Below are 27,086 nucleotides of genomic sequence, written 5' to 3'. Positions count from 1 at the left end.
GATTACAGGCGTGAGCCACCATGCCCGGTGAAAATCACTTTCTTATCTATTGTCTCCTTAATTTTTGCAGCCATCTTTGAAGTAGAAAGGGCAAAGATTGTCATTCATCCTGATTGTGAGCATAAGGTAGTGTAATCTGCTCAAGTATTATAGTCGTGGGTATAAATTAGCTCAGGTACTTAAGGGAAAAGCCAACAATTCAATGTAAGGAAGGTGGTTCAAGACAAATATGCAGTTTGGGAGAGTGGAGCAACTCCTGGAGTGCTGTAACTTTCTTCTGTTTTTCTAAGTAACGAGATTTGCCCTTTTATTTTCAAATAAAAAAGCACTCATTGATTACACTATATACTAAACTGCGTTAGCCAGTGAGAATACAAAGTTGAATAAGGCATAATCCCTGTTTCATAGCACAGAATAGTTTAATGGTTCTCAAATCTGGCTGATCATCAAAATTGACTAGAATTTTTTTTTTAATTATGATTCCTTTTGGTCCCCTTCCAAGTACACTCAACAATCTTGGGACTAGAATGCAAAAAAATTGTATATTTCATAACTCCACAGGCCCAGACAGAATTGAGAACACTGACATTCTATTAGGTTGGTGAAAAATTAATTGTGGTTTTTGCCACTGAAAGTAACGGTAAAACCACAATTACTTTTGTACCAGCCTAATACTAAAACAAAATTTTTAGCATATGTATCAATTTTTATATTTTGCTTATATCACCTTATTTAATTCTCATAGCAACACAGTGAAGCAAGATTATATTATATTCACTTTATAAATGTGAGAATTCAAAAGCAAAGTGGTTTCCCAAATCACAACCAGTGGTTGATAAAGTATAGCCAGGAATTGCAATTCATTTCTCCAAGTCCTATGCTCCTTCCTCTTCACCTCCACTTCATAAAATCAAAGGAAGGAAAGCAGTTTATAGATAAAGAGCAGAAGAGGAAAAAGAGAGAGTCCTATTCTTATTACTGAGAGCTTGGCCAAGAGCCTAGCACAGTGGCTGGCTTCTATAGGAGCTCAATGAATTCTTCCATTTAACTAAGCTCCTATGTGTACTACCAATGGAAAAAGGCCAAAATAGGCTGATGTAACTCCCAAGTCCAGAATCCCAGCCCTGGGTTGATGTAAACAGTCAACCAGTTAAACAGCGCTCACCAAATTTCAGACACTATTAGTATGACATCAAATGTATATATAATCACATGCACACACACACACACACACACACACACAATTTAGTCCTCACAACAACTTTATGAAGTGGGAACAATTATCAACCCCAATTTATTGTCTAGGTGAGGAAGCTGAGAGACAGAAAAGTTAGTTAACTTGCTCAAAGTCACAAATATAACAAGTGTTGGAGACAGGATTTGGGCTTGTACCAGAGACCGTGTTTTTAACAATTTCACCATAGAGCCACTTTGTTCCATACTGGATTTCCAGCCTTTGGCTCTGTCTAGAATTAAATTATGACACTTTGTGTCCATAATTTTTCTGCAGTTACACCATATTCTCTACAGCCCTAGAATAATTACCAAGCTGGGAAAATCATACCTTGCCACAGCCCCTGGGCATTGCCCTGATTTCAGCACATACTAGGCTATTTCACACATGTGGACAGGTTCTTACCTATGTGTGTCATGGTGCCTCTGCTTTTCTGCCTCAAGGATTTCTCCAAAACCATGGAAGTCTGCTGAGCCCTAATGCAAGTGCAGCCTGGCAGTTTGAAAATAGTGACATTTGCAGAGTCAAGCCTGACCCAGAGATGGATGGCAGTTGATGGATAAATGCTCCAGGCCCATCGTTCTTCAGAAAGACAGTTCTGAGGCATGGGCTACAGTTTTCTCAACCTTGGCAACATTGATATTTGGAGCTGGATAATTTTTTTGTTGTAGGGGTGGCGGCTATCCTGTCTATCATAGGATGTTTAGCAGTATCCCTGGATGCTGTAGCATCTCCCAGTTATGATAACCAAAAATGCCCCCACGCATTGCCAATGCTGTGAGGAAAGAAAAACCACTTCCAGTTAAGAGCCACTGAACAACATGGATTGACAGATGGTCCCCAAAGGGATTGAGCTCCAGCTTCTCATAATAGTGATCAATTCAATGACATACTCTTAATATTGGAGGTAAGGCCCAGTGAGTGGTGTTTCTTTGAGTCATGGGGGCAGATTCCTCATGAACAGCATGGTGCCTGGTGCCATTTCCACAGAAATGAGGGAGTTCTCACTCTATTCATTCCCATGAGGTCTGATTGTTAAAAAGTCCCTCCCCTCCCCTCCCCTCCCCTTCCCTTCCATTTGTCTCTTGCTGTATAATGCTGGCTCCACTTTCCCTTCTGCCATGAGTGATGGCTTCCTGAGGTCCTCACCAGAAGGAGATGCTGGTGCCATGCTTCTTGTACAGCCTGCAGAACCATGAGCCAAACGAACTTCTTTTCTTTATAAGTTTCCCAGCCTATGGTATTCCTTTATAGCAATGCAAAACGGAGTAAGACATCCTTTATCGGCTTTTCCCTTCCCCCTCTTCTACTCCCTGGGTTACCTCCCAAGGAAACATCTCATCTAAGTCCTTGCCTTAGGCTTTGTTTCCAGGGGACCCTAAATTCAGATAGTAGATATTAGCAAGCAGCTCTTAATCACATGCAAATATACCAATTACCATTTGATGGAAATGGATGTCATTAACCTCCTAACAGTGAAGAAAGAGCTCACTTTTGGTTCCATCTGAGGCCTTCAGGCAGATCTTCATGGCCCACTGGAGACCTACAAGCATACTTTCAGAACTGTGGGCCTGGACAACAGTTCCATGCAAGACGAAACTTGCTTAAATCCTCTCACGCTCCAATAGGTGGGTGAATGGTGCCACACAGCACATATGGAAGACATCTAGAATTATCTGTGCAGTTGCCTCAGGTCAAGAACAGTGATTCACAACTTGTCTTGGATTTATCTGACCCAGAATCTCTGACAGTGAGGTCTGGACCTGTATATTTTTCATAAAATATCCTTAAGAAGTCCTAATGTATGGAACTGCATATCCATTCTAACCTGCTGACTCAAAGGTCTGGGTTTGGTGAGGCAAGCGACCCACTTGAGGACCCAGGGAGAATAAGAGGCTGAAGAACAAGGACCAGACCCCAAGCCCTGACTCCCAGGCCTGACATATGGCAGCTGTGTGACAGCTCTGTACTCCTCACTGTCACTGCTCAATTCCAAGGGACTGGGGCTGCGAAGATGGAGGAAGAAGGAAGAAGAGGCCCAGCTGTTGCCTGCTCTGGGAAGCTTGCCTCAGAGAGAACCCAAATGTTCTTGAACCTGAATGATTTAGGCCAAGGGTTTGCACAAAATGTTCTTGCTTAGGAAATGCAGGTCATAAAGCATAGCACTGGGGGGTGGGAGAGTATAATCCCTCATCCAGAGACCTGGATAAAGAAAATGATCTTAGAGAATATTTCACGAACCCAAGACCATACCATCCAGCAGGGAGTTGAATCAGGTATTCCCTCATTCACTGCAGCATTACTCACAATAGCCAAGATACAGAAACAACCGGCTGGGCACGGTGGCTCACGCCTGTAATCCCAGCACTTTGGGAGGCTGAGGCGGGCAGATCACCTGAGGTCAGGAGTCCAAGACCAGCCTGATCAACACAGAGAAACCCCATCGCTACTAAAAATACAAAAATTAGGTGGGCCTGGTGGCACACACCTGTAATCCCAGCTACTTGGGAGGCTGAGGCGGGAGAATCACTGGAACCCAGGAGGTGGAGGTGGAGGTGGAGGTTGCGGTGAGTTGACATCACGCCATTTTACTCCAACCTGGCAACAAGAGTGAAACTCACCTCAAAAAAAAAAAAAAAAAGAAAAGAAAACTAAGTGTTCATCAATGAAGGAACAAAGAAATCAAGAAATTGTGATATATATATTTTTTTTTTTTCACATAATGGAATATTTTTAACCGAAAAAAAGAAAGAAATCCTGCCATTTGCCACATGAATGTACCTTGAGGATATTATAAGTGAAGTAAGCCAGACACAGAAAGACAAATGCTTCATGATCTCACATGTGAAATCTTAAAAAAAAAAAAAAAAACAGCAAACTCATAGTAACAAAGAGTAAAATGGTGGTTACTAGGGCCTGGGAGATGGGAGAAAAAGGGAAACACTTGTCAAAGCATACAAACTTTCAGTTTTAAGATGAATAAATTCTGGAGACCTAATGTACAGCACGGCAACTATAGTTAATAATACTGTATTGTATAATTGAAATTTGCTAAGAGATCAGATCTTAAGGGTTCTCACCATACCAAAAATAAAATGGTAACCATGTGAAATGATGTATGTTAATTGCCTTGATTATGGTAATCATTTTGCAATGTATTCATATATCAAAACATCAGCCAGGTGCTGTGGCTTATGCTTGTAATCCCAGCACTTTGGGAGGCTGAGACAGGTGGATCACCTGAGGCCAGGAGTTCAAGACCAGCCTGGCCAATATGGCGAAACCCCATCTCTACTAAAAACACAAAAAAATTAGCCAAGCACTGTGGCAGGCACCTGTAATCCCAGCTACTCGGGAGGCTGAGGCAAGAAAATTGCTTGAACCCAGGAGGCGAAGGTTGCAGTGAGCCAAGATCAAGCCATTGCCTTCCAGCCTGGGTGACAGAGGGAGACTCCATCTCAAACAAAAAAAAAAAAAAGAAAAAAAGAAGGAAGGAAGGAAGGATGGATCATATAAACAATGTTTGTCTATCGTACCTCAATAAAGTTGGGAAAAAATATTTTAAATTTTACAAAGTAAACACTTAAACACGCAAATACATAAACAAAGGTCAAGCTTCAGACCCTTCCTCTTTTTCAGTGTATCAGTTATGTTTTCCTGAATGCTAAGGGTTTGTTTTCTAGGTCCCTGAGCAGATTCTGTTCAGTTTGGCCACATAAGTATAGTTTGTTCTTTTCTTTTTTTTTTTTTTTTTTTTTAGCTGTTCAACCATTCCCTCTTATACGCTAGATGTCCTTTGTCTAGGAAGATGCCAGAACAATGTTATGACAGAGTCTTGTATTTTTGCAATGATCTAGGTGGAAAGGGCTCAACAGACTAAAGTATGCCTTTCTTTAAACAGATAGGGAAGCTGAGGCCCAGAGAGGGTGGGTGACTTGTGCATGGATCACACAGCCAGTCAGTGACAGAGGCAGCCCAAATTTCACGTCTCCTAGTGCCTGGTCCAGATTGCATCAGGAAGAATAAAGAGAAAGAGATAGAGAAAGCAGGCAGTAGAGCCAACTGACCTCTCAAATGTCTTCTGGCTCTGTCACCTCCCCAAAGTTGGAGTCCATGATTTCATAAATGGGAAAACACAAACACTTTCTTCAGTAAAAATTTAGTTGACGGCCAGGCGCAGTGGCTCACGCCTGTAATCCTAGCACTTTGGGAGGCTAAGGCGGGTGGATCACCTGAGTTCGGGAGTTCGAGACCAGCCTGACCAACATGGAGAAACCTCATTTTTACTAAAAGTACAAAATTAGCCGGGCGTGGTGGCACATGCCTGTAATCCCAGCTACTCGAGAGGCTGAGGCAAGAAAATGGCTTGAACCCCGGAGGTGGAGGTTGTGGTGAGCTGAGATTGCACCATTGCACCCCAACCTGGACAATAAGAGTGAAACTCCATCTCAAAAAAAAATAATTTAGTTGATTTTACTGTGGGATCAAACAGTACATACTTTGCACTTACTCAGAAAGTTATCTGGAGCAATGAAAGGTCTGGTGTGATTTTGTTTCTCTGCTTCCTCTCCAGGTTTCCAGTTCAGTGGATCCATGAGGCCTACTTCCCACTTGTCCTTTGTGGGCTATTCTTAGCCTTTGCTGTAACCTGGACACACATTTACAGCCCAAAGCAACTATGAATGTTTCCTGTTTTATTAACAAAGCAAGTGGTTACTCTGCTGCTTCCCCCACCACTAGTAATCACAGCCCTAGTTCACAATGTTGTATTCTTGGCATCTAAAAACTAGAAAAACACCATTAACGAGGCCAGATGTGATTTTTCTAGTTGAGTAATGACTCTGGGGGTATGGAGAACATAGGGCCACTAAAGGAACAATTATAGATCAAAAACTGTTATAATTTAATTTTGATTATTGAGAGTTTATCTTCATTTTTATCATTCCGTTGTTGTTAAATTAGGTCACTGTGGGTAAAGCCTAAGCAATGGTATTTTTTAAAGTTTCCCAGAGTGCAGCCTCAGGGCTGGTAATGGGTTGCAATAGTATTTCCCAACCTTGCCTGTAATTTTTTAAAAAGAAAATTACCTAGAGTACTTGATAAATATACAGAAACCCAGGCCTCTCCCCTGATCACTGTTTCTGGAATCTGGGGCCCTGGAATCTGTGTCTTTAAGAAATACTTCCAGATAATTCTTGTTATTTGGGAAAGTTGAGGATCTGGCAAGTTCGGGAAACACTGGGTGATAGAATAGACTTCCAAGCACACCCAAGAGAGCTGCTTTCCGGTAGCTTAGAAGACGTAATGAAGGTTTCATCAGCTACAGAAGAAAACTCAGCCTTAGACTAGGAGTTCCTCACCAGAATCCTCCTTCTTCATTAAGGCAGGCCCCTAAATCCCTACACAGTGAGAAAAGATCTCATTTCTACCAGCTTTCTCATCTCTTCCCACACCCAGCCTGGCCTCTTCTACTCAACTCAACTCTCTCAAATTTGTCTGTCCTTCTGAGTTTAATTCCAGTCCCAGAAACCCTTATCATACTGGCCTATGCTGATTTCTCCATCCTCTGAGCTCCTTCATCCTGAGAGCTGTGCATAGTAACATCTGAGCTGTATTCATTCTTCTGATTTGCTTAAAGATTCCACACCAGTGTCTTGCCTCTCTAGATTCAGAACTCCTTGGGGCAATACAACCACTGAAGGGAGAGCCGCAGGGGTGAATGCCACAGCCAAGCTCCATGAGAGCAGACTTTCTTCCCATGGTACTTCCAATGCTTAGCCCAGCATCTGGTGCACAAGTGTTCAACAAATATCCATCAAGTACATGAATAAAATGTCAAGCTGTATGAGCTAACAAGGTAAAATACATTTCAAGCTATAAATATTTGAGCACATATACAGAATTGAAATTATGATTTCAGAAACTAATCTAGATGCAACTCATGATTTGGATTTGTCCCAGTTTCTCTGCACATGCAGTTCTCAAACTTTTTGGCTCCTTCACACTCTTGCAAATTATTGAGCATCTTAAAGAACTTTGTTTATTGGGGTTATGTCTATCAATATTGACTATATTAAGAACTGAAAATTCCAATTTTAAACAACTATAGTAAACTCATCATATGTTGATGGATTAATGCAAACAATGTACTTTTATGAAGAATAACTATTTTTCCAAAACAAAAATAATAAGAAAAGTGGCACTGTTTTACATTTTTGCAAACCTCTTTAATGTTCGGCTTCATAGAAGTCAGCTGGATTCTCAGATCTGCTCCAGCATTTAACATGTTACTGTATTATGCCTTAGGTGGCCTCTGGGAAACTCCACTGTATACTTGTGAAAGAATGAGAGTGAAAAAGCCAGATAACATCTTTGTGTCATAACGAAAGTAGTCTTGGCCACATGGACTCCCTAAATGGGTCTTAGGGATCCCCAGGGATGCACAGACACACTTTGAGAACTGTTTTTCCACACATTTCAGAATACAAATTCTAGATGGGTTAGGTAAAATTAATCAAAGGCTTTGGTTTCCTGCTTTGAAGAGATATATAAGGGTTTATCAGACTAGGATAAATCGTTGGATGTTAGAATGTTAAAGCAGAGAAATTAGAATGCACATCCTCATTAAACGACATCATAGGTGCTAAAATTCACAAATCATCTATCTTCATGCAACAGAATATTTACAGTAGCAGCACAAAACCTTAGACTCTGTAATGTTCCTTCTAATTTATATCTTATCATTTTTCTGGGTTTTTGACTGTGCCTTTCAGATCAGCAGGTATTCTAGCAAAGAGACTACGAGTGGCATAAGATGGTAGAAAATGATCATTGTTCCTATCTCTTAGAGGTGTTATGAGGATGAAATAAATGCATATAAAGTGTTTAGAATAGTACCTGACACAGAGCTAGTTGTCTGGTTGTTATATTATATGTCTTTTAAAGTTTCTTAAAAGCAACTAGAAAAGTAAATTTCTATGTTTGATTTCATTCCCCATAATTTAGCATGATTTATACAGATTTGTTTGTAGTAGTAATTTAAAGGCTGAATTCACTTAAATAGCCCTTCCACAAAAGGATCAATTAATTGAGGTATCATTACAGAGATGTCTTCTAACAAATCAAAACTAAGGCTTGAAAATCCATACTACAAACACACGGTGGAAAACACCTCTTTCCCCCAAAGCTTTTGTGCATATAGTGGTAATCAGGCTTGCTCTAGAAACTGCTAAATGGCAATTAAATTTAAGTTGCCCCCTGGGTTAACTGTACACCAAGAGGAATTGTTAATGTCAAACATTTACTGAGCACTAATAGATTCAACAAGCACACACTGAACATTCACTACATATGAACCCCAGGAGGGAGGAGGACACAAGCATAGACAGAAGTCCTGCCCTCAGGGCATGACAGAGAGCTCCACACATATGGAATAGTGATACAGGCAAGATGTCTCAAATACATAAACCCAAGCAGGAAAAAGTTGACTGAAGGAAAAAAGAAGGTCATTCTGACTTGAGGCATCTAGGAAGACTTTGCCAACATGGTAGCTTTTGAACTGATCGTTGAAAAATGAGTGGGATTTCACCAAGCAGACTTGGGAGGAAGGAAAATGGAACTAGCAGAAAGCAGGATTGGGCATGGTCACTTGATATAATGAAAACAAAAGGCAATAGTGAAAAGAGTTGTTTGGAAATGAATGAAATGGGCTTAATGATAGGATAAGAAGTCCAGACTTTATATAGCAAGAGGGCAGCCTGAGTAACAATGGGTACAAAGCTGTGTCATCCACATCTTGGTGTTTTGGAAACATTAACCTCACCTAGGGTCTGCAGGAAGAATGAAAAGGAAGACATTAAGGTGAGAAAACCAATGAGGAGGCCATGGCAACAGTCCAAAGGGAGAAACGATGGGGGCATTTGCAACGGAGATAGGAAAAAATAACGAGACATTTATTTTAAAAGAATAATCCAGAAGAGTGGAGGATGACTAGTCAGTGAATAACTATTCTGTGTTGGACCAAGGCTGTGTGTGTTTTTAAAGAAAGTTTTTGAGACATGTCCAAGAAGGTAAATTTGGAAGGTATGTGTGAGAAAAATAGAGAACACAGGATTACCTTAATAATCCCACTAGAAAAATAATAAGGGCTCTTGCAAACCAACAAGAAAAATGAGCATGCCAATTGACAAATAAGCCATGGACATGAGCTGCCAACTCATAAAAGAAGAACTAGAAATGGCCAAGCAACATGGGAGAAAATGCCCAGCTGAATAAAAAAGCAAAGAAACAAATAAAAATATATGTTCTCACTTTTGCCTGTAAGATTGGCAAAAAATAGACAAAGATTGGTGAGGCAGACAATGTCAATTGCCTACCCATCAGTGTCCTTTCTTGCCAACAAAGCCCTAAATTTGGTTATCCAGGCTTTTTCAGTTTGCTTTGTTTTTCTAGGTACCAGCCTAACCCAGCCCAGTAGGGAAGAATCTTGATTAGTCTGAACCGAAGTTGGTGATTCTATTCTGCTTATCAGTGATTGACTTATGAAAGCGCATATGTTCCAATTCTGGCTAAGATATGTAAGAGAATTCCTCCATGGAGAAAGATGAAGAAGGTTTGAAGAACAGTTCTTAGGTTTTATAAGAAGAACTCTAGGTATTGCAATACCCACTTTATTTGACCCTAGATATTGATGCATGAGGGTGCAAGGCCTGGAGCTGCTGCAGCTCTATTGAGAACATGAGGATACCCAACTGCTGAAAATGACAGAAAAGAAAAGTAGAAATAATCTGGTATTTTATATGATTCACTAGCTGAATTAACCTATTCTGGAATCTCCCTATCTTGGGATACCTTGTTATACAAGGATTTTCTAAAGTCTTATTATTTAAGCTACTTTTTTATTTGGGTTCTTAGTTCTTTTCTTATTATTTTAGGATCAGGGAGTATATGTATGGGTTTGTTACACGGGTAAACTTCATGTTGCTGAGGTTTGGTGTACAAATGATTTCATCACCCAGGTGGTGAGCATAGTACCTGACAGGCACTATCTCCCCTCAAGTAGGCCCTAGTGTCTGTTGTTCCCTTCTTTGTGTCCATGTATATTCAATGCTTAGCTCCCACTTATAAACAACAACATGCAGTATTTGGTTTTCTGGTTCTGTATTAATTCGCTTAGGATATTAGCCTTGAACTGCATCCACGTTGCTGCAAAAAACATGATTTTGTTTATTTTTATGGCTGTGTAGTATTCCATGGTATATATGTACTACGTTTTCTTTGTCCAGTCTGCCACTGATAGGCATCTAGATTGAGTCCACATCTTTGCTATTGTGAAAAGTGCTGCAATGAACATATGGGTGCATATGTCTTTTTAGTAGAACTATTTATATTCCTTTGGGTATATACCCAGTAATGGGTTTGCTGTGTCAAATGGTAGTTTTGTTTTAAGTTCTTTGAGAAATCTCCAAACTGCTTCCCTGAACTAATTTACATTCCTACCAGCAGTGTATAAGTGTTCCCTTTTCTCCGCAACCTTGCCAGCATCTGCTATTTTTTGACTTTTTAATAATAGCCATTCTGACTGGTTTAAAGTGGTATCTCATTGTGGTTTTGGTTTGCATTTCTCCAGTGATTAGTGATGTGGAGCATGTGGACTAGTTGTGAGAACAATTTCTATCTACACAGAGCTACTCAATAAATATTTGTTGAATTAATGAATAAATTTAAATTGAAGAATGAATAGCTGAGGCCTAAGAGGATGACAATGCCTAGAAGGATTATAGACTTTGGGTTGGAAAGGATCTTGGGGATACTACAGGGTTGGAATATATTCAAGTTTACCAAAGGAAACAATGAGAAAATGGAAACTTGAGCAGATTTTGGACTTCCCCGGACTGGTCTCCACAAACTCCCCACTCTACTTTCCTCCAAGTTAGTTGCTCCAGAGGTCCTAGTTTTTTGGCACCAGTTGAGCTATACAAAGTTGCAGAGTCATGATCTTTCCCCATGGGTCCCAAGATTGGCGACTTGCCTCAAAGACACTGAAGAGCAAACAGACCTCCACCCAAGAAAATTGAGCAGGTCCTCAAGAGAATCTCCTGCTTTGTTCTTCCCTGATTGTTGCAGCAGAATGAGGTGACAGAAATCCAGCTGGGAATGTCTGGTGGAAGTGGCCCTGAGGGTTTCTTCTTTTGTTGTATAAGTTATTTGTTCAAACCAATTTGTTAAAACTTGTGGATTCTACTGGTGAGATCATGAGCACATTCATTTTCTCCTCCCAGAAGCAATTTTTTCTTGTGTCATCCTCAGCATTCTCTCCAGATGAAGCATCTTTTCTGTTTTTATTACTGCATAATTACTCCTCTTGGATTCTGCAACTTGACATGAAATATTCTCTGTCTTACTGCCAAATTTAAAATTCATGTGTTAGCTAACTACCGATAAAAAAAAAGATCTTACCTTGTGTCATAAGTCAATATAAATCCTATGAGATTAAAAAGTTAAGGTTAAAAAATAAGCCACAAAAGCAGTAAGAAACATATAAATGAATATTCATAACATCTTATAGTAGTGCTATAACTTCTAAATATGGCACTAAAGGTAGAAGCCACACAGGAAAAAAAATGAATGGATTCAGCTATAAAAAAAAAAATTAAACTTCTGGAGTGAAAAACTGAAGACTGGGGGTCAGAAGTGAGGAGGGGATCAACTTGTCATTATGTGCCTTTTCGTACTGCTTTTGTGTCTATGGATTTCAAATCCATAGTTTTTAAAATGTGAAATTATTTTCAAATGAAATAATCATGTAAAAAATGTAAACTTCCATAGTCAAAACAATAAAAGACAAATAATAGAGTAAAAAGGAAAATGCAACATCTTTCATAGACATAGGTTACTACATTTAATATGTGAGGAGCTAATAAATATTAACAATGCCATGTAACCTTGTGTTCAGAAATGGTCTTGGCAGACAGACAAATCAAGTCAGCCCCAGTGCTCCTTCTTGCCAACTGTATGACTTGGGCCACGTTCTTTCCTTGCCTTCTTCCTTCTCTGCAAAATGTGGAAAATGCCCTCTATGGTATAATAAGAAAAATAACTGGTCTTTGTCCCAGTTCCTGGCACAGAGATCCTTAGAATCCTGGGAATTTCCTTAGTGATGAAGGTGGTAGGAGCAGTTTCTGTTCTATAACGTGATCCTTGGTGGGCTCCTAGATAGCTTCAGGATGGGGGATGTTCACCAGGGAGACCCACCCTTGATTAAAAGCTTGAAATTTTCAACCCAACCTCCAGGGAGGGGAGAGGAGCTGGAGATGGAATCAACTGCCAATGCGTAATGATTTAATCAATCATGCCTACATAATAAAAACCTCCATAAAAACTCCTAAAGAGTGGGGTTCTGAGAGCTTCCAAATTGGTGAACACATCCACATTTCAGGGAAGTGGCACCCTGCAACTCACATGGACAGAGGCTCCTGCCATCTGGACCCTTCCAGACCTCATTCTATAAAGGTTTGGCTGTTGATTTGTATCCTTTAAAATAAACCAGTAACAGGCCGGGCACAGTGGCTCATGCCTGTAATCCTAGCACTTTGGGAGGCCAAGTCAGGTGGATCGCTTGAGCTCAGGAGTTGGACACCAGCCTGGACAACATGGCAAAGCCCCATCTCTACAAAAAATTAGCTGGACACAGTGGTATGCACCTATAGTCCCAGCTACCTGGGGAGCTGAAATGGGAGGATCGCTTGATCCTCCTTGAGCCCAGGAGGTTGAGGCTGCAGTGAGCTGTGATTGCGTCACTGCACTCCAGCCTGGGTGACAAAGTGAGACCCAGTCTCAAAAAAAAAAATTAAAATTAAATAAACCAGTAACAGTAAATAATGTGTTTTCTTAGGGGGAATATAGAAGAAAGAAAAAAGCTATGATACACTATTACAAAAGTATAGGAGAGCAAAAAAAAAAAAAATTTTTTTTAAATAATAAAGTGCTTTCCTGAGTTCTGTGAGTCATTCTAGCAGATAATCAAACCTGAGGAGAGGGGTCATGGGAACCCCAGTTTATAGCCATTGGTCAGAAGTACAGATGACCCAGTACTTGCAACTGCCATCTAAAATGGAGGCAGTCTTATGGGACTGAGTCCTTAAACCTTACAGTCTGACACTAACTTCAGGTAGTTAGTGTCAGAATTGAATAGAATTATAGGACTCCCAGGTGGTGTCAGAGAGTAGAAGTGGTGTTGGAAAAGACACCACATACATGGTGTCAGGGGGAAGTAAGACCTCCTACTTTTTCACACAGTTACTATAAGGATAAGATGACAGAATTTAGCAAACAGTGGGCCCCAGTATTAGTATTATCATTGCTACTAGAAAAAAAAAATAACCCACCAATTGGAACATGAACAAAGATAATTCATAGGTAATTCACAAAAGAAGAAAAGCAAATGATCAAACAGCAGACAGGATGTTCAATGTCATCAATCATTAAAGAACTGCATCTTAAAATTAGATACCAGTTTCTTCTACTCATCTAATAATTGCCAAATATTAAAAATAATGGCGATGCCAGGTGTTGACATGGAGTCACTTCAATGGGAGTGTAAATGGCATAGTTTCCTTAATGGCAAAGAGGCCGCTTGTGTCAAAAGTCGTGAAAATTATATGTATGTCCTTTGACCTCACTATTTTATTTCTTCTCCAAAAAAGGAGAAGAAAAACATAAATTTGCACAAATATTAGCTGCAAAGATGCTCCTTATGGCATTACTCATAACAACAAAAAGAAAAAAATTGGAAGCCATCTAAAAACCCTATATCCAGGGAAATCATTAAATAAATTATGTCTTTAGTTGAATATCATGCAGCTACGAAAACAAAAATATTTAATGACAGAAAAGATTTTCATGATATAATAGGTGATTAAGGGGGGTTATAAAATAGTTTATACAGTATTTGAAATTGCATATATTCATATTTGTTTGATGAAATATAAGCATATATGTCAAAACATTCAGTGTAGGTTGTCTCTAGGTGCAAAACTACAGGAGACTGTACTTTGCTCCTTACTTATCTGTAAATTCTAAAGTATCTACAATAAACATTCATTACTTTTGACATGATTGTTTAAACTATAAACTTTTTAGTGCAATTTTTTTACCCTATTATGAAGATTGAAAATCTATCAAGAAAATTTTCTCTAAAGTGTTCTAAGAAACTAAAAAAAAAATTATTTTAGTGGGTCTTCTCAGCCTACTCTCAGTTATTTTATTCACTAATTCATTTATTTATTCTTCCAATCTCTACACACCCATAGTGACTGGATTACAGACACAATTCCAGTGGGATTTCTGTCCCAATGAGCTCCCAGGTTAGTGCTAATCTGAGAACTCAGGACAATAGAGGCAGAATCAAAGAAAGTCATCTGCTGGGAAGGAAAAGGTGAACATATGGGGAAGATCACAGAGAAGAGCCCAGCCTGAGCCTATTACAAGGAACAGCCAGTGTAGGAGTCAGCCTAGTGGAGAAGAGCAAGTAGCAGAGGGCAGTCCAGGCAGAGGGCCCAGCTTGGGCAAAAGCAAGAAGGCATGAAAGTACAGGCACATGTTAATTGACATGGCCAGGACATGGGGTGACTTTAACGGAATAGCTAAAGAAAGCTGGTTTGGTCAAGATCTGGTTTGGCATTTTTCTTAATTTGTAAAAAGAAGTAAGGAAGCCATGCAGAGTTCTTGCCACCCCATTCATGTTTGATGATAGGGTGACCCTGATAGTTCTTTTTTTTTGTTTGTTTGTTTTGTTTTTTGTTTTTTATTTTTTGTTTTTGAGACAGAGTCTCGCTCGTTGCCCAGGCTGGAGTGCAGTGGCACGATCTTGGCTCACTGCAAGCTCTGCCTCCTGGGTTCACGCCATTCTCCTGCCTCAGCCTCCCAAGTAGCTGGGACAACAGGCGTCCGCCACCACACCCAGCTAATTTTTTGTATTTTTAGTAGAGACGGGGTTTCACCGTGTTAGCCAGGTTGGTCTCGATCTTGTGACCTCGTGATTCGCCTGCCTCGGCCTCCCAAAGTGCTGGGATTACAGGCGTGAGCCACCACACCCAGCCTGGTAGTTCTAAATATAGTAGACTGGCCCCTCTGCCCTGAGCTGATGACCACAGTGACTTTCAGAAAAGAGCCAAGGAAGCCTAAGAGGTCTGAATTTCAGTAGAAACTGGATGGGCCGGTTGTCCCTGGGGGTTCCTTCTTTCTTGTAAAGGTTAAAGGCATAAAACTTTCTCTCTTGTTAAACGTTGTACACACCCCAGTGTCAGCCACTCCGCTGAAAAGATAAATACCACAAATAGAATTTTTGGCAGAGCAGTATTGCGTTGAATGAAGAACTGTTGCACAACACTTCTTCCTTACCCTCCCTCCTTACACAACATACACATTTTTACTTTGAGCGGGGAGAAGGTCGGGGGGAGGGGGGAGATTAATATTGGAACAAGAAATGAAAGCGGGCTGCAAGAAGAAATGTCTGAAATTTCTCAATCAAGAGGGAGAAGCATCTCCCAATAAGGACCAAACATCTGCAGAGCCTTCCCATCTATTTCTCTTGAGGTTCATCCCTGCGGTCAGAACCCAAAGAATAACCTCCCTTGCCCTTCTGCATCTATCCTTAGACTGTCAATGGTGTGCCAGGCACTGTGTCCAGCCAAGAATCTCTCCAGTAAGGACTCTGGGAAAATTCAGAGAAGAATTTCCAAAACCTCCAGCTGCAAACAGTGGTTAGGTTACTAACCAGCACATTAACGATTCAAAAGTGATGAATGATAATCAAATCTACCCTTTACTCAGCTCTTACTATATACCAAGCACAGTGCTGGGTGGTCTACAAGTTTATCTCATTTAATCCTCAAAACAATGCATGCATCAAGGTCTATTCTTATTGTCCCCACTTTAAGATTTAAAAAAACCTGAGGCTGGGAAATGTTATCCCCAGTTTATTCAAGGCTAGTGAGTGGCAGACCTAGGATAGTTATCACCTCCCCACCTCTGCTGCCTCCCCTCTCCTCCTCCATTCCAATCTGTTTTCTGGTCTGACTGAGCAATTTGTATTTTCCTGAAGGGACCAGGCATCCACTTCCTCTGTGCCTTTGTTCAAGATATGGTTCTCACTCAGAGAGCCCTGCCCTTCTTCCCCTTGATTAGCTGGCGGTCTCCACAATCTCTTACCCATCAGCTCAACTGTAACTTCCTCCAGGAAACCCTCCTAGACCTCAAAGGCTTCAGATTACATTACATTCAACACAGGGATCCCCTTGTCCTTCTCTGAATGTAACACAACCATGCTTATCTCTAGGCTTTTTGGACATGGTTTCCCTTCCACTTAAAATGGTCTTCATTCACATGTACACACATATATACATGCTTGTTCACATGCATGCACATAAACACCTCTTTCCTCTAATCCCACTCATCCTTCAGATAGCATAGAAGTCAACAACTCTGAGAATCCCGGTCTGAACCATTCCCACAGCCCACCCCCTCAAGAGGGAGGTGCCTCTGCTCCTCAGCCCTGCAGGACACAATGCTTCCTGCGAATCATACTCTTCACACTGTTTTGTCATTGTTTCCACGTCACAATTAAACTTCTTCAGGGGAGCAAATGCCTCTTGCCTCAGAGCCAAACACATAATAAGTACTCAGTAACTATTTTTTGAATAAATGAATGCTTACCCTGCCTACTTCCTTCTTGTCTGTGCCACTCAAATGTGGAAATAATTATGTGCCCCGATGCCTTGACTAGGCTTTGGTTGATATTTTCATTGTAACCAGAGATCCCATGCTTCTATGACAAGAAATGAAGAATCCTGGAAGAATAAAAACAAATCCTTGCCGTAAGTGTTTTTGAGAACAAACCACATTGCGGTACGTAATATCATTTTTCCAAAGATAAGAAGTAACTTGGGGTTGAGGAGGAGAAGCATTAGTTAAGAGGAGGAAAGATTTTACTGAAAATCAAGGCCCTCATCCGATATCCAAACATTATGAAAATGAGTCATTTATTTGTAAGGAACCCTCACATTAGATACTTTCTTTTTTAAAAATGACTTTTATTTATTTAATTTAAAAGGTCTATATTAAGATAGATCATTCCTACCTCTATTCTTACCTACTCCATTCCATTCCCAAAGCCTCATATTGGTAAAAACTTATATAACTTCCTTTAGCATCTGTCCAGTGTTTCTTTAATTTAAATATAAGCATAAATTTATTTGTTGGTCCCCACCCAACCCTTTTTTTTTTTATTTTCCCAACTTTTATTTTAGGTTCGGGGGTACATGTACAGATGTGTTATGGGTAAATTGTGTGTCACTGGGGTTTGGTATACAAATGATTTCATCACCCACGTAGTGCGCATGGTACCCAATAGGTAGTGTCCCTCCTCAAGTAGGTCCCTGTGTCTATTGTTCCCTTCTTTTTTTTCTTTCTTCACAAAAGATTTTATTATCTAGTGGTACATACTGAGAACATACAGAAATCTGCATTGCCCACTTCACATGCAGTAGAACAATCTTCACTTTACAAGGAGTGTCAACTGTTTTATGCAATAGACAACACTTTAAAGTCACATTCTTAAAGAAAAGCTTCATTTATAAAAGAAATAAAAAGTAAAGCAGCAATTACTGCTTTTAAAAAGCAGCTGCTTTGTTCAAGAGCAGAAGGTTTATGCCTGTATTGAAAGACAACATGATCACAGATGATGAAAACAATGATCAAATGAAAACACTTTTACCATAAAGCAGTACACTTTCAAAATGACATATACATACTTAAAAATTTCATTACCCTGTCTGTCTAACCTTTAAATATGTGGACTTTCAGAATTAGGCCTCAACATTTGTAATTAGTAAATGAAAACTATGCAGTGTTTCTATGTCACTAGGAACTTTATTTAACAAAATATATATATAGTCTATAGCAAGTTGATTTTTTAAAAGTAAACTTAATAAGAAACAGTACACTGAAGGCACTCTATCCATCAAGCGTGTTCTCTTCCAATTTTAAATGTGATTAACAGAACAGAAATTGTAACTATGCCACAGGTGCAATGCCAAAAAAAAAAAAAAAAAAAAGATCAATTATCACACATGCTAGGAATTCTGCCACAAAACTAACATTCCTCATTTGTCAGTTGTTCCAATAAAATGACATCTTAAAACACCAGAGATGTTGATGGTTTAGCTTACCTTCAGTGTAGTGAATGCTGTATACAACCTGCTTTTTTTTTTTTAATTTTATTTTACTTGAAGTCTGGGATATATGTGCAGAACGTGCAGGTTTGTTACATAGGTATACATGTGTCATGGTGGTTTGCTGCACCTATCAACCTATCATCTAGGTTTTAAGCCCCACATGCATTAGGTATTTGTCCTAGTGCTCTCCCTCCCCTTGCCCTCCACCCCCCGACAGGCCCCGGTCTGTGATGTTCCCCTCCCTGTGTCCATGTGTTCTCATTGTTCAACTCCCACTTATGAGTGAGAACATGCAGTGTTTGGTTTTCTGTTCCTGTGTTATTTTGCTGAGAATGATGGCTTCCAGCTTCATCCATGTCCCTGCAAAGGACAAGAACTCATTCTTTTTTATGGCTGCGTAGTATTCTATGGTGTATGTGTGCCACATTTTCTGTAAGGAGACCATCCCTGCAGGCAGGCTCAAGAAGAAACAGACCCCTTTTGGCACTGACTACATCAACGGCATGCTGCTGTGGCCTGCACACACACACCTAGGAAAACAGGAATATAAACAGCATTTATGCTGGCCATTTTATCTGAAGACCAAAATGAAGCCAAGTCTGCTAAAAACAAATCAACCACCTAATATTACTACTCATTTTATAACAGATGCTTTTGTCTTTAATGTGAACTGCAACCATATACATTAGCACCGTAATTTTGTTCAGTCTTGGCAATTTAAAACAGTTCTATGGTGAAATTTCACATAAGACACAAAACAGATTAACATTTCTAAAAGAAATTCAAATATATCATGCTTCCTCAAATTTGCTGGAGAAATATTTATAAGTTTATATTCATTAATAAAGTGCTGTGAAATTTCTTCAGTCTCTGTATTTACTCAAACCCTTAGAGTTTCTTCATCTTGCTTAAATTTTTTCCTGGATGAAGGCATGCTGCAGGGCCTGGTTGACGCTAATTCATTTAGCTAGGCCCAACATTAGAATCTGGTCCAACAAGTCCTTTAGCTGGTATACTTTTTTACGTTGGTCTTCAGGAAGTGTCTGGCACCCAATCAAGTTGGCCAGTAGGTCCTTAGTTGCATTAATTGTGCTCATAACAGTAACTTTCTCCCTGTCTGTTACTTTATCAACTTCTATGTACACGAAGTTGAGATTTTGATCAAAATGCTGATCTTTGAATACACCTTTTGAATCATCTCATTTGGCATTTTTCCTTTGAGATTCATCACAAGCTTCAACATATGGTTATTGGTTTTGCCAGGAAATAAAATTTTTCCAGTATAGAGTTTGTATAAGGTGCAACCTACTGACCACATATCTATACCATAGTCACAGCATTTACCTATAATGATTTCAAGAGCACGATAAAATCTACTGACAAGATAAGGTGTAATGTCATTATCCACAACATGTGAAGCCAACCCAAAATTGCAAAGCTTTAAAATAGTTTTTGATGATTAACCGGGATATTGTCTGGCTTGTTGTCTGCATGTAGGATATCGCATCTTTTAAGGAGCTTCAATGCCAGGAAAAACTGCTGACTATGGGATCTTACAGCTTTAATATGAAAACCAATATCTTTATCATATTTTTTAATGTCTCTCGTAAGTTCATACTGAGAGGCTCAAATATGAGACAGAGATGCTGTTTGTGTGGTGCCTGAAGAGTTGCAGACAATGAAGTTTGTCATCAGGATCAGCATCAAATTCTTTCAAGAACTCTAGTTCTTTTAAACCAGTCTTTTGAATGAGCTCATTGTTTCTGATGACCTTTACAGCCACTTCTTGGTTGGCTCTTGCATTATCTCTGGCTCATAAAACATTACTGAATACACCTTGCCCAGTGTAGCCATACACATTGTAACATTTATCTAGGACTTCACCTATGTTCACATGATAATAGCCTTCTGAATCAGTCCAGTTATCTCTGAGGTTGGGATTCTCTTTGAATCTTATCCATTGCCAGCAACCCAAAGGCAAGCACTATCAAAATAGTCAGCAAACATCATCAGATTCTGTAAAACTTATCAAGTGCCAACAACTTCTTCTGAGATGAACTATTATTCTGTTCAACTGTCATTAGATTATGCTTGGCTTTCACTGAGGCCTGAAATGTATCAACATTTTCCCATTCATACTCTTCAACATCAGCAGCTACTCATTCCAGAATGTCATCTGGAGAAGGTGATCATGTTTTCACACTGCTCTGCTCTGAGGGACGCTTGGTTCAGATGACATGGACATATTGCTATCTTCAGCAAGATATTTATATTTCTGAACAATTGCCTGCCTTTGGATTCTTCTCTGTTCTATTAGGGCTTCTTCATCTTCTTCCTCCACATCAAAATCTTCAAGGTTATCATCAGACAAAGATTCCTGCTCAATTTTCATTCCTTCAGAAACACTTCCTTTAAATTTATCTTCCTTTACTTTGCTTCTGCTCCTTCATCTATGACCACCCCATGATCGAGACCACCTTCTCAAGCGTGATCTGCTCCTCCAACCTCTGTCCCTTTTCCGAGGAGACCTGCTTCTTCTTGGAGACCTGATTTTTGTGCTACACCTGAGTGGGGAACGAGACCTCTTTTTAATGGGAGATCTACTACTTCTTCGGGTTGGAGACCACCTATTAATGGGGCTGGCATCTTTTGATCTTTCACATCTATTAAGGATATCATCTTGAGGTTGTGTTCTTGAAGAAGAAAGTCGTCTTCTCTCTGGTTCTCTTCATTTTCCTTCTAAGGATCGGCTCGGCTCAGCTCTTCTACCAGGAAAGAGTGTTCAAGAGGGAGATTTGCTCTGCTTAGATCTTCTATCATTTAAAAGTGAAGACCTATTTCTTCTTGATTTACCACATGGTTTTGAAGACAAACTTCTTTTAGGACTACAATCAGGTCTTCCACTGGGTGACCTATTTTCTTTCCCAGATGAAGTATCTTTAGAGGGAGATCTAATTGGGTTCTTCTCTTTACCAGCTTCAGACTGTGTTGATTTTCTCTTTTTGGACTGTGACTTTCTGTCTTTGGTTTTACCTCTTAAAACAACTAGGGATCTGGATTTTTTACCTTGATCGTGACTTCTACCTTCATTTATAATTGGGGATTTGTCTTGTTTTTTGATTTACTTTTATCTTCAGTTTTAACCTTATCATCAGTAGGAGATCTGGCCTTACTAATTTTCTCTTAAGATCACCTTCTAAGGGTAGGGGATTTTAATTCTCTTGCTTGATCTTGAAACTTACTCCTTTTGATGGGCTTTTAGACTTTTTCCTCTCCTCTGACTTGGTCCTAGTTGTTTTCTCTTTAACGATTTCAATACCCCCCTTGCTTTTCTTCTTATCAGATCTATGTCTACTCCGTTCTTTGGATCTGCTTTTACACCGTTTTTCATAGTATTTTTATTGTCCACAAGTTCAAGTTTCCCCTTTGTACTTGAAGATCTAGTACTAGATCTATTTCCATTTCTTAAATTTCATGAATCTCCCCTTCTTCTTCAGAGCCAGACTCATAATCTTGTAAAATGAACCCCATACCACATTGGACCTTTCCTTCCATTAACTAATTATCAAGTTCAGCATTAACCAAGGCTCTCTGTTTTTCCAAGTCTTCTAGCAAAGCTAAATCATCAAGTTTAGTTCTTTTTGCTGGAGACATTCCCTCTTTATCAGAAGCATCCGTAACCTCTTTTCTTTTGTGTTTCTTATGTTTATGCTTATGTTTATGTTTTTTATCCTTGTCTTCTGAGGAATGCTTATGTTTCTTATGTTCACTTCTGTGTTTATACTTTTTTAACTTATTTTGTTCTTATTTTGAAATTGGTCTTCTGATACTTCTCCATTTTCTTCATGTATAGTCTTTTCAGAATTATCAGCATCTTCCATCTCTGGCTGTTCCTGCAGCAACTGGGTCTCCGTGGTGGCCATCTTGAACTTCCTGACTCCACTGCCGCTGTGGTGGTGGCTCCGGGGACCGTGAAAGGCAGTGGAAGTGGAAGAAGAAGGAAAAGAGATTCCGTACATGTGCCTATTGTTCCCTTCTTTGTGTTCATGTGTACTCAATGTTTAGCTCCCACTTATGAATGAGAATAGGCAGTATTTGGTTTTCTGTTGTGCATTAATTCACTTAGGATCATAGCTTCCAGCTGCATCCATGTTGCTGCAAAGACCATGATTTTGTTTTTTATGGCTTCATAGTGTTCCATGGTGTATATGTACTACATTTTCTTTATCCAATCTAGGTTGAGTCCATGTCTTTGCTATTGTAAATAGTATTGCAATAAATATATGGGTGCATGTGTCTTTTTGGTAGAATGATTTATTTTCCTTTGGGTATATACCCAGTAATAGGATTGCCAGGTCAAATGGTAGTTCTTAGTTCTTTCAGACGTCTCCAAACTGCTTTCCACAGTGGCTAAATTAATTTACATTCCCACCAGCAGTGTATAATTGTTCCCTTTTCTCTGCAACCTTGCTAACATCTGTTGTTTCTTGACTTTAATACTCGTCGTTGTGACTGGTGTGAGATGGTATCTCATTGTGGTTTTGATTTGCATTTCTCTAATGATCAATGTTGTTGAGCATTTTTTCATATACTTGTTGCCACATGTATGTCTTCTTTTGAAAAGTGTATGCTCATGTCCTTTGCCCATTTTTTTAAAGAGGTTGCTTGTTCTTCACTTGTTGATTTGAGTTCCTTATAGACTCTGGATATTAGACCTTTGTCAAATGCATACTGTGTGAATGTTTTCTCCCATTCTGTAGTTTGACTGTTTATTCTGTTGATAGTTTCTTTTGCTGTGCAGAAGCTCTTTAGTTTAATTTGATCTCACTTGTCTGTATTTGTATTTGTTGCAATTGCCTTTGGAGACTTCATCATGAAATCTTTGTCAAGGCCTATGTACAGAATGGTAATTTTTAGGTTTTCTTTTACGATCTTTATAATTTTAGATCTTACATTTAAGTCTCTAATCTATTTTGAGTTAATTTATATATATATATGGTAAAAGGAAGGGGCTTAGTTTCAATCTTCTGCGTATGGCTAGCCAGTTATCACAGCACCATTTAATCATAGAGAGTTCTTTCCCCCATTGCTTGTTGTTATCAGCTTTGTCAAAGATCAGATGGTTGTAGATGTGTGGCTTTATTTCTGGGTTCTCTAACCTGTTTTATTTGTCTGTGTGTCTGTTTTTGTACCAGCTCTATGCTGTTTTGCTTGCTGTAACCTTGTAGTATAAAGTCGGGTAGTGTGATGCCTTCAGCTTTGTTTTTTTGTTTTTTTTGTTTTTTTTTGTTTTTTTTTGCTTAGGATTGCGTTGACTATTCAGGCTTTTTTTAATCCATATAAATCTTAGAATTGTTTTTTCTAATTCCGTGAAAAGTGATTTGGTAGTTTGACACAAATAGCATTAAATCTGTACATTGCTTTAGGATGCATGGCTATTTTTTTTTTTTTTTTTGAGACAGAGTCTCGCTCTACCACCCAGGCTGGAGTGCAGAGGCACAACCTCGGCTCACTGCAACCTCCACCTCCTGAGTTCAAGAGATTCTCCTGCCTCAGTCTCTCAAGTAGCTGGGATTACAGGTGTGTGCTACCACCCCCAGCTAACTTTTTGTATTTTCAGTAGCGAAGGGGTTTCACCATGTTAGCCAGGATGGTCTCGATCTCCTGACCTCATGATCTGCTCACCTCCGCCTCCAAAAGTGCTGGGATTACAGGCGTGTGCCACCCCGCCCAGCCGGCTATTTTAACAATACTGATTCTTCCTATCTATGAGCACAAACCATTTCTTCATTTGTTTGTGTCATCTCTGATTTCTTTCAGTGGTGTTATGTAATTCTTGTTGTAGGATATTTCACCTCCTTCTTTTAGCTGTATTCCTAGCTATTTTATTCTTTTGTGGCTATTGTGAATGGGATTGCATTTTCGATTTGACTCTCAGGTTGGACATTATTTGTGTATAGAAATGCTACTGATTTTTGTGCATTGATTTTGTATCCTGAAACTTCAGTGAAGTTGTTTATCTGTTCCAGGAGCCTTTGGGCAGAGGCTATAGGGTTTTATAGGTATAATAGCATCTGTGAAGAGAAATAGTTTGACTTCCTCTCTTCCTATTTGGATGACTTTTATTTCTTTCTCTTGCCTGATTTCTCTGGCTGGGACTTCTAGTACTATGTAAATAGGAATGGTGAAAGTGGGCATCCTTGTCTTGTTCTAGTTCTCAAGGAGAATGCTTCCAGTTTTTGCCGATTCAGTAGGATGTTGGCCGTGGGTTTGTCATAGATGGCTTTTATTCTTTTGAGGTATGTTTCTTCCATTTTTAGTTTGTTGAGGAATTTTAGTATGAAGAGATGTTGAATTTTATCAAAAGCCTTTTTATTTTTAGTCTTGTTTATATAATGAATCACATTTAGTGATTTGCATATGTTAAACCAACCTTGCATCCCAGGAATAAAGCCTACTTGTTTGTGGTTGATTAGCTTTTTGATGTGCTTCTAGATTTGGTTTGCTAGTATTTTGTTGAGGATTGCCGCATCTATGATCATCAGGAATACTGGCCTGAAGTTTTCTTTTTTTGTCTTGTCTCTGCCAGGTTTTGGTATCAGAATGACGCTGGCCTCAAAGAATGAGTTATGGAGGAGTCCCTCCACTTCAACTTTTTTGGAATAATTTCAGTAGGGTTTACAAAAGTTCTTCTCTGTACATTTAGTATTTGGCTGTGAATCCATCTAGTCCAAGGCTTTCTCTGGCTGATAGGATTTTTTTAATTACTAATTCCATTTCAGAACTCATTATTGGTCTGTTCAGGATTTCAATTTCCTCCTGGTTCTGTCTTGGGAGGTTGTGTGTTTCCAGGAATTCACCCATTTCTTCTAGATTTTCTGGTTTGTGTACATAGTAGTGTTCCTAGTCTCTGAAGGTTTTTTTCGTGTTTTGTGTGTGTGTGTGTGTGTGTGTGTGTGTGTGTGTTTTTCTGTGGGGTCAATGGTAATATCACATTTGTCATTTCTGATTGTGTTTATTTGAATCTTCTCTTATTCTTTATTAATCTAATTAGCTATCTATCAATCTTATTTATTCTTCTGAAGAATTTTGGTTTCATTGATCTTTTGTATGGATTTCACATCTCAATTTCATTCAGTTTATTTCTGATTTTGTTTATTTCATTTCTTCTGCTAGCTTTGGGGTTTGTTTGTTTTTTGTTTTTCTAGTTCCTCTAGTTGTAATGTTAGGTTGTTAATTTGACATCTTTCTAACTAATTGATGTAGGCATTTAGTGCTATAAACTTTCCACTTAACGCTGCTTTAGCTATGTCCCAGAAATTCTGGTATGTTGTGTCTTTGTTTTCATTAATTTCAAATAACTTTTTTATTTTTGCCTTAATTTCATTCTTTGCCCAAAAGTCATTCAGGAGCAGATTATTTAATTTCCACGTAATTATGTGGTTTTGAGAGATCTTCTTGGTATTGATTTCCATTTTTATTGCACTGTGGTCCAAGAGTATGGTTGGTATAATTTTAGTTGTTTTGAATTTGTTAAGAATTGCTTTATGGCCGAGTATAAGGTCACTTGTAGAGTATGTGCCATGAGCAGATGAGAAGAGTTTATACTCTGTTGTTGTTAGGTGGAGTATTCTGTAGATGTCTGTTAGGGCCATTTGGTCAATTGTCAAATTTAGGTCCCAAATATGTTTGTTAATTTTCTGTCTCAATGATCTGCCTAACACTGTCAGTGGGATATTGAAGTCTGCCTCTTTTATTGTACGCTTAAGTCTCTTCGTAGGCTTCTAAGAACTGGTTTGATGAAGAACTGGGTGCTCCATTTTTGGGCACATATATATTTAGGATAATTAGGTGTTCTTGTTAAATTGAACCCTTTGTCATTATATAATGCCCTTTTTTGTCCTTTTGTATCCTTGTTGGTTTAAAATCTGTTTTATCTGAAATAAGAATAATACCCCCGCTCCTGTTTTCCTTTTGCTTGATAGATCTTTCTCCATCCCTTTACTTTGAGCCTATGGGTTTCATTGCATGTGAGATGGGTCTCTTGAAGACAGCGTTCAGTTGGGTGTTGGTTCTTTACCCAACTTGTTACACTGTGGGGCATTTAGCCCATTTACTTTCAAGTTAATATTGATATGTGATAATTTGATCTTACCATCATATTGTTAGCGGCTTGTTGTGTAGACTTGATTGTGTAATTAAGTTGCAGTGTCAGTGGGCTATGTACTTAAGTATGTTATTGTAGTGGCAGATAATGGTCTTTTGTTCATGTTTAGCACTCTCTTAAGGACCTCTTATCAGGCAGGCCTGATGGTAATAAATTCCTTTAGCATTTGCTTGTCTGAAAGGATTTTATTTCTCCTTCACTTACGAAGCTTAGTTTGGCTAGGTATGAAATCTTTGGTTGGAGTGTCTTTTCCTTAAGGATGCTGAATAGTCTCACAATCTATTCTGACTTGTGAGGTTTCTGCTGAAAGGTCTACTGTTAGCCTGATGGGATTTCCTTTGTACGTGATCTGCCCCTCTCTCCAGCTGCCTTTAAGGTTTTTTCTTTCACATTGACCTTAGAGAATCTGATGACTATTTGTCTTGGGGATGATTGTCTTATATAGTATCTT

General features: G+C 39.2%; 1 pseudogene; it reads right to left on the bottom strand.

Moving 5' to 3' along the window:
- Positions 1–19,205: 19,205 nt before the first annotated feature.
- LOC100451489 (serine/threonine-protein kinase PRP4 homolog) lies at positions 19,206–23,354 on the bottom strand (annotated as a pseudogene).
- Positions 23,355–27,086: the final 3,732 nt, after the last annotated feature.

Source organism: Pongo abelii, chromosome 13 (assembly GCF_028885655.2).
Source record: "Pongo abelii isolate AG06213 chromosome 13, NHGRI_mPonAbe1-v2.0_pri, whole genome shotgun sequence".
Classification (NCBI taxonomy): domain Eukaryota; kingdom Metazoa; phylum Chordata; class Mammalia; order Primates; family Hominidae; genus Pongo; species Pongo abelii.
Note: the sequence above shows the minus strand (reverse complement) of the source record. Positions and strands in the feature narration are given on the sequence as shown.